The sequence below is a fragment of the Rhamphochromis longiceps genome, linkage group LG2, assembly GCF_057381845.1.
Source record: "Rhamphochromis longiceps isolate RC_006_pf linkage group LG2, R_longiceps_female_GT1.1, whole genome shotgun sequence".
Classification (NCBI taxonomy): Eukaryota; Metazoa; Chordata; class Actinopteri; order Cichliformes; family Cichlidae; genus Rhamphochromis; species Rhamphochromis longiceps.
In genome coordinates, this window is record NC_140558.1 from 2,202,164 (window position 1) to 2,214,393 (window position 12,230).

At 45.1% G+C, this 12,230-nt stretch overlaps 1 long non-coding RNA gene across 1 annotated transcript; it reads left to right on the forward strand.

Moving 5' to 3' along the window:
- The first annotated feature begins 3 nt into the window (after positions 1-3).
- On the forward strand, positions 4-9,050 carry LOC146676725 (uncharacterized). The gene is made up of 4 exons (XR_014912765.1): positions 4-346; positions 713-7,661; positions 7,742-8,527; positions 8,614-9,050. It is a non-coding gene; the product is annotated as an uncharacterized LOC146676725 (long non-coding RNA).
- Positions 9,051-12,230: the final 3,180 nt, after the last annotated feature.

The window sequence follows — 12,230 nt, forward strand, 5'->3', positions numbered from 1 at the left end:
ACACACGCACGCGAGGAAGGATTTGCACATTGGTTTGTTGACGTTTTGTTTTTTAACCACAACTTCGCTGTTGTAGCAGGACATCCGCGACGAAACAGATCAACGGTGCCATACGCTGGCACGAGACTCACGAGCTGAGGCGCATGTGCTCATACGACGCTGCGAAACTTACAGTAAAAACAAATCTGCGGACGGTGTTTCAGTGTACCTGTGACTGGGATGAGACAGTTCATCTTCCCCGTGTAACTTGCTCGGTGCCAGCATTGAGGGGTAGGGGCGCCGTGAAAAAACGTGGATACCGCAAACCATGACAGCCCTAAAAGAAATGGATCAATATCCTACTTAGGTAAGTAGATATTTTTGCAGGGGTATATGATGATAACATTATTAGATTTTTTTTTTACATTGATTGGTACCAAATACAAAAAAATACGTTAACTTTTTGGAAATGTCATCTATAAAAAGTATTTTTATAACTTAAACATTTTTATTTGTAACATTAAGTATTGATAAATATTACTTAAATATTTTTTCAAACAAAGTATAGCCAACTAAAACAATCTGTCATAGGCAGTGTGCAAAATATAATAGACACCTTTCCAAAAATGCTCTGTTTATGTGAGTTATAATGAATTATTATTACAAAATACATGAAAAAAAAATCTGTCAAGGCAAATGGCAGGACTCAAACTCAACCTGCGTTTATTTACAGAACCCCGATTCTGTACATACAGTAGTGAGAGGAAGGGGGCGCCAGGGGATCCAGGGAAAGGGAAGCAAACTCTTCTGTTCACAGAGCCGGTCACTCGCACGTCCCAGATCAAACTCCATGCTGACGCTCCTCACAAACACACTCATCACCCAACAAGGGTCCAAGGTGAACAGCAGGAATCCGACTCAGCCGCCACCTTAAGTGGTGACCGATCAGATGAAGATGATGCGCAGCAGGTGAGTTGATTGTCAGCAGGTACGTAGGAACCCGAGAGAAGTACTGTCCAGGCAGGGAGGAGTGCAGAGAAAAGAGACACACACAATTAGGGCTGGGCGATATGACCCAAAATTCATATCTCGATATTTTTTAGCTGGATGGCGATATAAGATATATATCTCGATATATTTTTTTAAAGCCATAAAGTAAGAACAAAAAGAGAGTTCTTAGTCAAAGCTGTGTCCCAGATGTCACACAGGCACTTTTATTAACATAGAGCAGATGTACATAAAATTTACTCAAAAATAAATTATGAGCATTTATTAAATAATAATGCTCCATAAATAAAAGAAAACAATGTTGTTTTTGTGCTAAACAAAGAGCTCACAATTGTGCAGTCAAAATGTAAACTAACAGACGAGCACAATAACAAAGACAGATTTCACAGCTGCTCTGTTCCCAACTTGTACTGCGTGACTGACAGCCTGGAGTTTGAAATCCGCTTCGCAACCACGTCTCTTACAGGTGCCATTTATGGTCCTTATACACAGTAGGGTAATATTACGTTGAAGCACAGTACGTATCACTCCGCGAGGCTCAGCCGTAATGCTCCGACAATCCATCAAGCGCTGCAGCTCCGTAGCTTACCAAAGTCGTACTAAAACATTTTTTGACAGATTGCTGAGCGCCGTGTTCCACATAAGATCGGTTCGCGGCCATCAAGCACAACCAGAATTCATACATAAGGCGCGCTGTCAACTTTTGAGAGAATGAAAGGATTTTAGTCCGTGCAGCACCTCTGGGCTGCATGGCGTTAGCGTGGTTAGCTCGTTAGCGTGGTTAGCTAGCTAACACATTGACGCCGTCCAGCCCCACGCACGGGGCGATGCGCAGTAACTCGTTAACGCAGATTTGCCGTGTCCATCTTGTCGCTTCCTGCAGGTGAAGCGATGGGGGAGGAGGGGGAGTTGTGTTCAGTGAAAGAGAGGCGAGGCCGAGTAACGCTGCGTAGAGACGGAAGTGGACGAAAGAGAGGCAAACTTGCGGCTCCACAAGTATAATTATAACGTAACATAGACTATATCGATATAAACGATATTGTCAGATCTTATATCTCGTATAAAAATATATCGATATTTTTTAAAAACTCGATATATCGCCCAGCTCTACACACAATAACAAGCAGTGACAGGACACCAGAGAGGACTGCAGGACCAAGACAATTTCCCAAGGAACCTCCTGCAATTAGACACATTTTTGGCAAAAGATTTTACTTCTTAAGAAATCAGTGGTGCTGGTTCAGTGTCAGGAGTGTGGGTCTGAGGGGATGGGAGTGGGACAGCTGCCTAAGCCAGAGATTAGATCAGTATAGGTCTTAAATAATCAGGCCCCATCTTATCTTAATGACCTTGTAGTACCATATCACCCTATTAGAGCACTTCGCTCTCGCTCTGCAGGCCTACTTGTTGTTCCTAGAGTATTTAAAAGTAGAATGGGAGGCAGAGCCTTCAGTTTTCAGGCCCCTCTTCTGTGGAACCAGCTTCCAGTTTGGATTCAGGAGACAGACACTATCTCTACTTTCAAGATCAGGCTTCAAACTTTCCTTTTTGCTAAAGCATATAGTTAGGGCTGGACCAGGTGACCCTGAATCCTCCCTTAGTTATGCTGCAATAGACATAGGCTGCTGGGGATTCCCATGATGCACTGGGTGTTTCTTCTTCACTCACTATGTATTAACAGACCTCTCTGCATTGAATCATATCTGTTATTAACCTCTGTCTCTCTTCCACAGCATGTCTTTATCCTGTCTTCCTTCTCTCACCCCAACCAATCACAGCAGATGGCCCCGCCCCTCCCTGAGCCTGGTTCTGCTGGAGGTTTCTTCCTGTTAAAAGGGAGTTTTTCCTTCCCACTGTCACCAAAGTGCTGCTCATAGGGGGTCATATGATCGTTGGGTTTTTCTCTGTATCTATGAAGCGCCTTGAGGCGACTTTTGTTGTGATTTGGCGCTATATAAATAAAATTTAATTGAATTGAATCATACCATGGAAGCACGTTGGCACATAAGTGATGTAATACATATATGTATTACATTTCACATTTGTAATTGGTGCAGGCAGGTGCATGTTGGCTAAAATAACAGAAACACATTATTTTCTGTTAGAACTGAAGTAAACTAACTAATATTAAAAAAGTCAAGCAGTTTCTCTCATGTGGACTTTGGTATAAGTTTCATTTCCATCTGTCTGTCTTTCTTTTGTGAAACATCAGCTCTCAGCATCACCTTGGAGCACGTGCACCTGAAAGAAACCAAACCAGTCTTTGTTGGCAAAAACAAAACAACACTAATGCCATGAAACAAACACATTTATAAGTACCTTGTGAAGCAAACGTTGATGGTGACATGTTAATACTTTCTGTCCCTGTCAGTCATGGGACCTTAGATTCATCACTTTTCTCCCCCTTAGGGCACTTCTGAGCAGGGGTGGGCACATGAGAAACTAGGAGGGCCACACCAGTAAGCTGAACTCTTATCTCTTTAGATCCTACAATTAACAGTACAGATGTTGCAATCAGGCAATGAAAATGTGAAATAGGCATAGTGAAAACACTAACATGAGAAACCACGACTAAGGAAAAGCAACAAGCAGAAGAGATTTGTCCGGGTCAAGAAACACGAGGAGTGGACATTAGACCATCTGTGCTTTGGTCTGATGATGTCACGGTTCTGGGTCATTGTGACCCAGCATTTTGAGTTCTTGTGTTTTGGTAATATGTTATATTATGGTTTTTGTTCTGAGTCCTTGGTTGTGCCCTTTGGATTATTGTGATTTAGCTTTCAGGTTTAGTTGTGCGCGTGTGTTTATTGTCTTGTTCCCCAGTCAGTCATGTCTCATGTAACTCTGGTTCCTGGACTCTGTGTTCCCTCTGTTCTCTGTCAGTGTTGCATCTCTGAGTCCTGTCAGTTTATTTCCTGTTTTACATTGAAGGTCTTGTCTCATGTTAGTGTATTCTGTTTTACTTCCTTGTCTTGCCCAGTTACTCCCAGCTGTGCTCTCCCTCTGTGTTTCGTTCCCTCGTTATCCCTCTGTGTATTTAAGCCTTGTCTCCGCCTCTGTTAGTTGCTGGTTCGTCTGCGTGTCTTCCTGCCGTGTGTCTCTCCAGGTTCCACGTCTCAGGTTTTTGTTCCTTGCATTATTATTTTGTAGCTGTTCCCAGTTTAGGTTTTTGTTAGCATAGTTCCCTGCGATGCTTTGATTTGAATTTTGCCTTTCGTTATTAATAAACTTTCTCACAGCTACGTTGCCGTCCGTGCTTGGGTCCACATCCTTCATCTCCCGACAATCTGCCCTGCAGATCATGACAGATGAGTCCAAATTTGAGATCTCTGGTTCCACTGTGTCTTTGTGCCATGCAGAAAAGGTGATGGGATGGTCTCTACATGCATGGGGCGATCGTGGCTCAAGAGTTGGGAGGTCGCCTTGTAATCGGAAGGTTGCCAGTTCGAGCCCCGGCTTGGACAGTCTCGGTCGTTGTGTCCTTGGGCAAGACACTTCACCCGTTGCCTACTGGTGGTGGTCAGAGGGGCCGGTGGCGCCAGTGTCCGGCAGCCTCACCTCTGTCAGTGCGCCCCAGGGTGGCTGTGGCTACAATGTAGCTGCCATCACCAGTGTATGAATGTGTGCGTGAATGGGTGGATGACTGGATGTGTAAAGCGCTTTGGGGTCCTTAGGGACTAGTAAAGCGCTATATAAATACAGGCCATTTACCATGTTTCCCACCGTGAAGAGTGGAGGTGATGTGAGGGGGCTTTGCTGGTGACACTGTTGAACATTTATTCAAAACTGAAGGCACACTGCAGCAACATGCATCCCATCTGGTTTGCATTTGGTTGGACCATCATTGATTTTTTGATTTGATTTGATATACCTTTATTAGTCCCACAAGGGGAAATTTCATAAGGCTGCCGACCTATTGCACGCAATGGCGGCGCCATCTTACCCTCCGACCATACATACATTACACAAACATCACATGGGGAAGACAGGTCAGAGAGGTATAACAATGGAAAATGCACCACATGAGGAAAGATAAGGAGAAAAAAATAACTCCCCCCAGACTGAGCTCCAACAGTTTGAGAACAGAAAAAAACACCTCTGCACATGAAAAACCTCTTAATACACCAAAGAAACACATGACAAGCAACAGGGGGGTAAAGGGTGAGAGACAGCCGAATTAGACAGTACATCCGGGCCTGCGTGCGCTGGTCTCCTTGATCCACCGTCAAGGGAATAAGCATCGAAGGCATTTGGAAAGGGAGGGGGGATGAGTGTGTGCATATCAGTGTATATGTATGTGTGTGTGTCCAGAGTTCAGCTGAGACAGTGTCCTTCACCCTGCCAGGCTAAGTAAACAGTCTTCCAGCCAACCCAGGTGGCCTTGCATGGAATGGGAAGGAACAGACTCAACACAGTCGTTATCAGGGAGTTTTTGTTCGGCTCCAGCCTTGCAGCTGGCACCAAAGGGGTATGCGCATGAAGTGATGGTGCTTTTTACTTTAGTGCGAACAGCTCATATGAATTTCAAAGCAGTTCTACAGTCCAACACTGGTCTCTCAATCTCCCGTTGGAGAGCCGCGAGCTTCACCATACTTGCGTTCTGTGATGTTGTCATTCTTGTGCTCAAGGAGCCGATTCTGAGAACTCACGACAGTGGGCCTCCCCGAGATGTCATCCAATTTGCGCTCAGAGATGTTATTCTGAGTATTCACGGCAGCCGTAGCCTCTCCAAGATCTTATCCATGCTGCACTCAATGAGCCCATTTTGAGAAACTCACGCCTCTCCCATCGTTCCAATCCCAGCGGGCAGCCTTGTGGGGGTTTGAACAGCCAGTTCCACTTTCTCAAGCCAGCTCCGATCAGCCAGAACCCTGTTATCATGGTTCCGAATAGGTAGATATCTTCAGCACTCAGGCTCACCCGAGCCCAAACTTCTCGTTGAGAAAGGGGTGTCAATTGCATTTAAGGACCAGTTTTCAACAGGACAATGACCCCAAACACACCTCCAGGCTGTGTACTAGAAGAAGTATACTAGATGGCGGCGCGCACAGACGCAGCGGCTCTATGCTCTCCACTTAGGTGCCTTTCTTTTTGGTTTCTCCACTTTTTCTTCTTCTTTTGTTTTCCTTATTGTGAAGCCAAATTTTCCTACAACCATCTGGAATTATGCAAGATCGGATATAACAGCCAGATCCCCATTACCAGTGATTATCAGAGGGTGCACAACATCCCCCCGGAGATAGCGAGAACATCGGGTGCTCCGTGGATTGTTATCGGCTCTGCCAAGAAACGCAGGCGGCGGAAGGAACGCAAACAAAAGCGGGGATGCCTGCCGGGCCTGCTAGCCAGGCTAAAGAGGCAGCCTTTCAAACCACCGCTCCCGAGCATCTTTCTGACCAACGCACGGTCGGTTGTCAACAAAATAGACGAACTGAACCTACTTCTCGCCGCACAGCCAATCGTCCGTGACTGCTGTGTCCTGGTCGTCACGGAGACATGGCTCACTCCGCGAGGCTCCGCCTACGACAGCCGTAACGCTCCGACAATCCATCAAGCGGTGCGGCTTGGTAGCTTAGCAAAGTCGTACTGAAACATCTGACAGATTTTCGAGCGCCGTGCACATAAAATCAGTTCGAGGTCAGTAAACACAACCAGAGTTCATACATGAGGCACACGGGATTATAAGGGGCTCTGTCAACTTTCAGACAAATCAAAGGATTGGTTTTAAGTGCGCCGTATTTTCCAAACAACACGGTAATAACGACGGCCCGCTAGCATGCGCTACCAAAAATAGTGCTTTGTTGTGTATCTGACGGACGAAAGCTAAACCAGTTCCACACCACTGAAGCTGCATTTTTACAAACCAGTTCTGGTTCATGTTTCATTCAACGATCTGCTTTCGCTCTTCTCATTCTGCGTCATCATCCAATTCCACCTGTGATCTTGTGTCACCATTGCTCCCTGAGCTTTGTGTTGGTTCTTCACCTGACAAATAGGACAAACATGACAATAAGAATAAAATGTGGAGCTGCTTCAGTGTGTCTGTCACTTTGTGCAGATCTTGACTCATCAGTAATGTTTGTAGGCTGAGTGCGTTTTTAAAACAAGTTGTGCAAACTGCACTACAAGGTGGAATATTTGCAAAATCATGACTATGACCTATGAATACGTCAGTGCCATTAAGATGAAATTATTGTGTCACCAACATTTTAAAGTTAGACATATAATCCTAACAGCCTCTGTAATCTAATATCCTGGCTGCTCGAGGCTCCGTTTTCTCTGACAGCTTCAATTAGATTAGAAACGCTGCTCTGAGACTGAGAGAACTAACAGTGCTGCCTGCTGTGCAAACACGTTATTCATGGTTACGTACAGTTTTAGACTGATGTGGGACAAAGCCTAGCATAGCCTGTAACGTTATTGTGACGGACACATTTTATGTGTCAGACCCAGGACCCTGAGCAGTTATGGACTAATATTATGATGTATGTATTTTGTATTGCTGTCCCTCGTTCTCCCTGCTTGTAGACGTGTGTGTGTGTGTGTGTGGCCCTGGCAGGTGATTGGCCACACCTGAAGACCTTGACACACCTGCAGCTGATCAGGCCTGTCGGAGGAGCTACTTGAGAGTGTGGTGGAGCTCTCTCCGGCGCTGGATCATTGCGTGGCTTCACGTCAGTCTCTCGACCAGTTCCTAGTTTGAGTCTGCTGCATTATTGTGTGTCTGACGGCTTCCTCTCTCTTATGTCCCCAGGAGTTACGGGGAGACGAGAGGACAGCGAGCACGGGGTGCTCATCGCGGAGACAGGAGCACTAGCACTGAGAAGAGGACACGTCACGGGAGTCGGGAGAGCACGGGATTTATTGTCATGTCTGTCCATCACTGTAAATAAACGCACTGCTTGTACATAGAGCACCGCGCCTGGGTCCTCCTTCCCTACACCCCCACGGTCTGCCAGCCAGACCGTGGCATTATGAGTGAACTTGGCTTTAAGTGACTTACAGGTTTCTCTGAAAAATACTTTCTTATATCCAGATTCTTCCTCTTCGCTGCCGTCCTCCTCCTCGCAGCGCAGGCTTGCCGCTGCTAAAACTCAACAGAGCTCCCTGAAAGGCTCAGCCAATCACATTGGCCATATTTGTCACATGAGGTAGGACTAGTGATGTGACGTTCTGTATCGAGGCTTCGGAGCGTGTGTCGAGTAATGGAGGGGGCGTTTCCGCGAAGCGCGTATCGAGGCTTGCTTCATTTATGGGAGGAGCTGAAAATGATGACGTCCGAAGCCTCGCTGCCCGGCTGTACCACGTGACTGGTTCATGAAGTGGTTCGAACTTTGCCGCGAGATATGACAGCGATATAAACCCCTCAGACTTCATTCAAAATGTGGGTGTATGATGGAGAGTTGTTAGTGAGAGTTTGGAGACCGTTTGGAGGTTTATGAGAGTGAGGAGAGAAAGTCAGGAGAGAATGGAGCCAGCTAAGAAGAGGAGGATGTCCTCCCCTGTGTGGGAACATTTTGATCTTATTCCTCCCAACAAGGTATGTAAATTTCTACAGAAGATGTATTTTCATGATACTGATGGTGCAATAAAACTTATGTTAAGCTGTCGTTACTTGTGTACAAGGTGAAGTGTTTGCTATGTGCCAGGGAGCTGGGATATGACAACAACAACACCTCATCCATGCTTAGGCACTACAGAGCTTTGCATGAGAATAAGGGGAACACCAATTGTGGAGCAAGACCAGGTGAGCCATCAAATGCAATGATAATATAGCATGCAGTAATGTTACTAAATGATATAACAATATTATACAACTGTTATAAGTTACGTGTGTGATATTTATATTTGTGCTTTATCTTTATTGTCTTTCCTCAGGAGAACAATCTCAAATAGATGAAGACCTGGTTAGCATGGTGATTGAGGACTCCCAGCCATTTAGCATTGTGGAGGACAAAGGATTCAAAAGATTTGTTAAATCATTAAATCCCAGCTATGTTCTCCCCACTAAAAAGGTCATAAAAGCAGTGAAAATTTAGTTTTTACAGAATAAAATGTGAACAGGCAGGACTGAGGCTCAAAGCCTCAGTGTGTAGCTGTCCATACCTCAACGTTACAAAAGCACAACCACTGTCCACACCCCAACCACACCTCACCTCACAGTAAATGATCATTTCCATTTCAAGCATTTCCAAATAATCATTTCCCATACTGCCAGTATAAATATACACAGTATACTGCCATCACTACAATATACATGTTTTACACACTCCTTTTGTTGTTGACATTTACAGGCTGTGTGCAAAATGCCACACTCTTCAAATTCATGCCAGCTATTATTTTTACGTCCAGTAGGTGTCCTGCTAGAGCAAATGAAGCTTCATGAAGCTTCGCGTTGGGGTGAACCAATTGGATGAAAAGCTTCAGTGCTTCATGGGGCTTCATCTGCCCATCACTAGGTAGGACTCCAGTAGAGCACGTAATTTAACTCTTTCTGCACCGCTGGGTGAATGAGACGCTGACAGATCGCTTTTTTTTCTTCTTCCTATCAGGTTTGTTTTTCTTTACTCGAAGAGATCAAATTATTGGTGGGGACAATTCAATAATCGCTGGATATTGGTGGGGACATGTCCCTTCCGTCCATGCCAAATCGACGCCCTTGCCCGAATCGATTCAATCCATGATTCGATTCGATTTGGGGAAATTTGGCCTCAGTCAGTAATATTATAATTTAGATCATGCATCTGTATAATGAAGACACTGGACTCAGCAGTTCGAGTGAAGTTCACCAACTTTACTTCGTTTCCCGGAAGTACCCCCCCCCCCCCCCCCCCCCCCCACACACACACACACACACACACACAGCCTTATGGGTACAGTAGTCTCCCGCTACACCTCCTCCTTTTAGCTAAAGACACACTTCATAATGACTCACTCAGCTCACAAGAACAGGAGTGCAGAGCATTATCAAACGTTAAAATGATACACATCCCTCACTTGTTCACTTACATTTAAACGAAACACACAATTGTAAACATCTCTAACAGCCTAAGCCAGCTTTGAATAGGCCATGAATGGATGCCTTCAGAGAATTACACATCCAATCTTACAGGAGGTCTCACCACTCGACCAGATCTGGTAACAGTCCCTGTTGGTGTGAGGTGGCTCCTCTCCTTAGAAAACCCGTCTGTAGATCTGGGAGCACTGGCAGGTCCAACTACTGCTCCAGTGGTTCCTTCAGTAGTAATCCACACCTTCTGTCCTGACTCTGTCTGCGCTTGTAGTGTTTTGCCTGCTCACGCCTCCCCTTCTCATCCTTCCTGCGAAAAGCCTGTAGGTCGGGCCACTTTGGCACCAGCTTCGCTGCAGCTTGTGGCAGAGAGGTACGCAGGTGTCTCCCCATGAACAACTGTGCCAGTGAGAGCCCATGTTCCAGTGGGGTGGCCCTGCACGCTAGCAGTGCTCTGCTGTAGTCACAGTCCTTTCAAGTCTTTAATGGTACGAACAGCACGTTCTGCCTCCCCGTTGGCTTGGGGGTACCTGGGGCTGCTCGTTTCATGTGTGAACTGGTACTCTTTAGCAAAGTGCTTGAACTGTTCTGATGAAACTTGCGGCCCGCTGTCCGATACCACAGTCTCGGCAACTGCATGTCTTGCAAAGGCCTCTTTTATAGCATTAATAGTGACCTCTGCTGTTGTGTGTCTCAGTTCAGCAAGTACCACGACCAGATTTGGTGTGTGGTAGTAACAGGTAAATGAACTTTTTTTTTAATGATTTGAATATATATGAATGCTTGTGCATGAATACACAAACAATACACATATGCTTTCATGCTTTCAATTGTGTAATTTACGTGATCTAGGTCAGCGGTCTCCAACCTTTTTTGCGCCACGGACCGGTTTATGCCCGACAATATTTTCACGGACCGGCCTTTAAGGTGTCGCGCATAAATACAACAAAATAAAACTAGTACCGGTACCGAAAAAAAGAAGATTTATTCATAACACACTGAAAAGACCCAGGAAAACAGAGTTAACGATAAAAACGATAACAAAATAACGCTGAAAACCGATAAAAACCCTGAAAACCAGACATTTCACACCTGAGCCTCAACTCTCGCGGCCCGGTACCAAACGACTCACGGACCGGTACCGGTCCGAGGCCCGGGGGTTGGGGACCGCTGATCTAGGTAGCTCTGCTTTGGAAGTTCAGTTCAAGCTAGAAATGTGTTTTGAAGTTTGTACGTGTTTTGTCTCTAGGGGCCACCACATATATTTATATATAAACATATATAAATAAAAATACTTTTTTTTTTACATTAGTAATTCCTTTTGTGCATAATTTTATATTATTGTTAATAATAAATGAATTAAAGCAACAAAACAACCTGCAGAGCCGGTTCTCTAAAAAGAGCCGGAAATCCCATCACTACTGGACTCAGCACGTTCGGGTGAAGTTCACCAACTTTACTTCGTTTCCCGGAAGTACCCCCCCCCCCCCCCCCCCCACACACACACACACACACATACACACACACAGCCTTATGGGTACAGTAGTCTCCCGCTACAGCATCAGTACATTTCCACATTTTTATATCTATAAAAAGGAAGCTGACACTTGCCAGACTTTATCAGAGCTGTGAGCATCACAGCAGAGGCCTTTGTGTCAAAGTAGCTGAAGATAAAACACAGAAAAACATGAAGGTGGTTTTCCTGTTCTGGGATTTTATAAAAATATTCTGCAGTAGATCAAAAAAACGAAAGAAAACCATTAATCAGCATATGAACATTACCTGATGCTGCTGAAGTGAAGCAGAGCAAAGTTACAGCGGTTTGATTAGAGACACAGCTGAGTGTTTTGCAATTTTGCACAATTTTAAAAAGTTGAAATTTGTTCAGTATTGAACAGCAGAAATGAGGTTTTCTTTTCGGAAGTAAGTAAAAGTAAAAAAACAGCGGCCCACAGCGCTGCAAACAACGGTAGACTTGTGCGTAACAAGCAAGCGAATAATGCAGAAAACAGATTTTTAGACGGAAACTGTTCTTGAAGTACAGAGAGAGAGAGAGCTGTGCATGAAGTGTGGTGGAAGCAAAACAGCGAAAGTCAGAGTGAATTCATGACGATGCTGATCAAATGTGAAGCGCAGTTTGCTGCTTCTTTTGCTGCTGGTTTGGTGAATTTTGGTTGGAGAGAGATAAAACCTGCAGCTCAGAATCAGCGCAAAAAGGGCGCAAACACAAAGC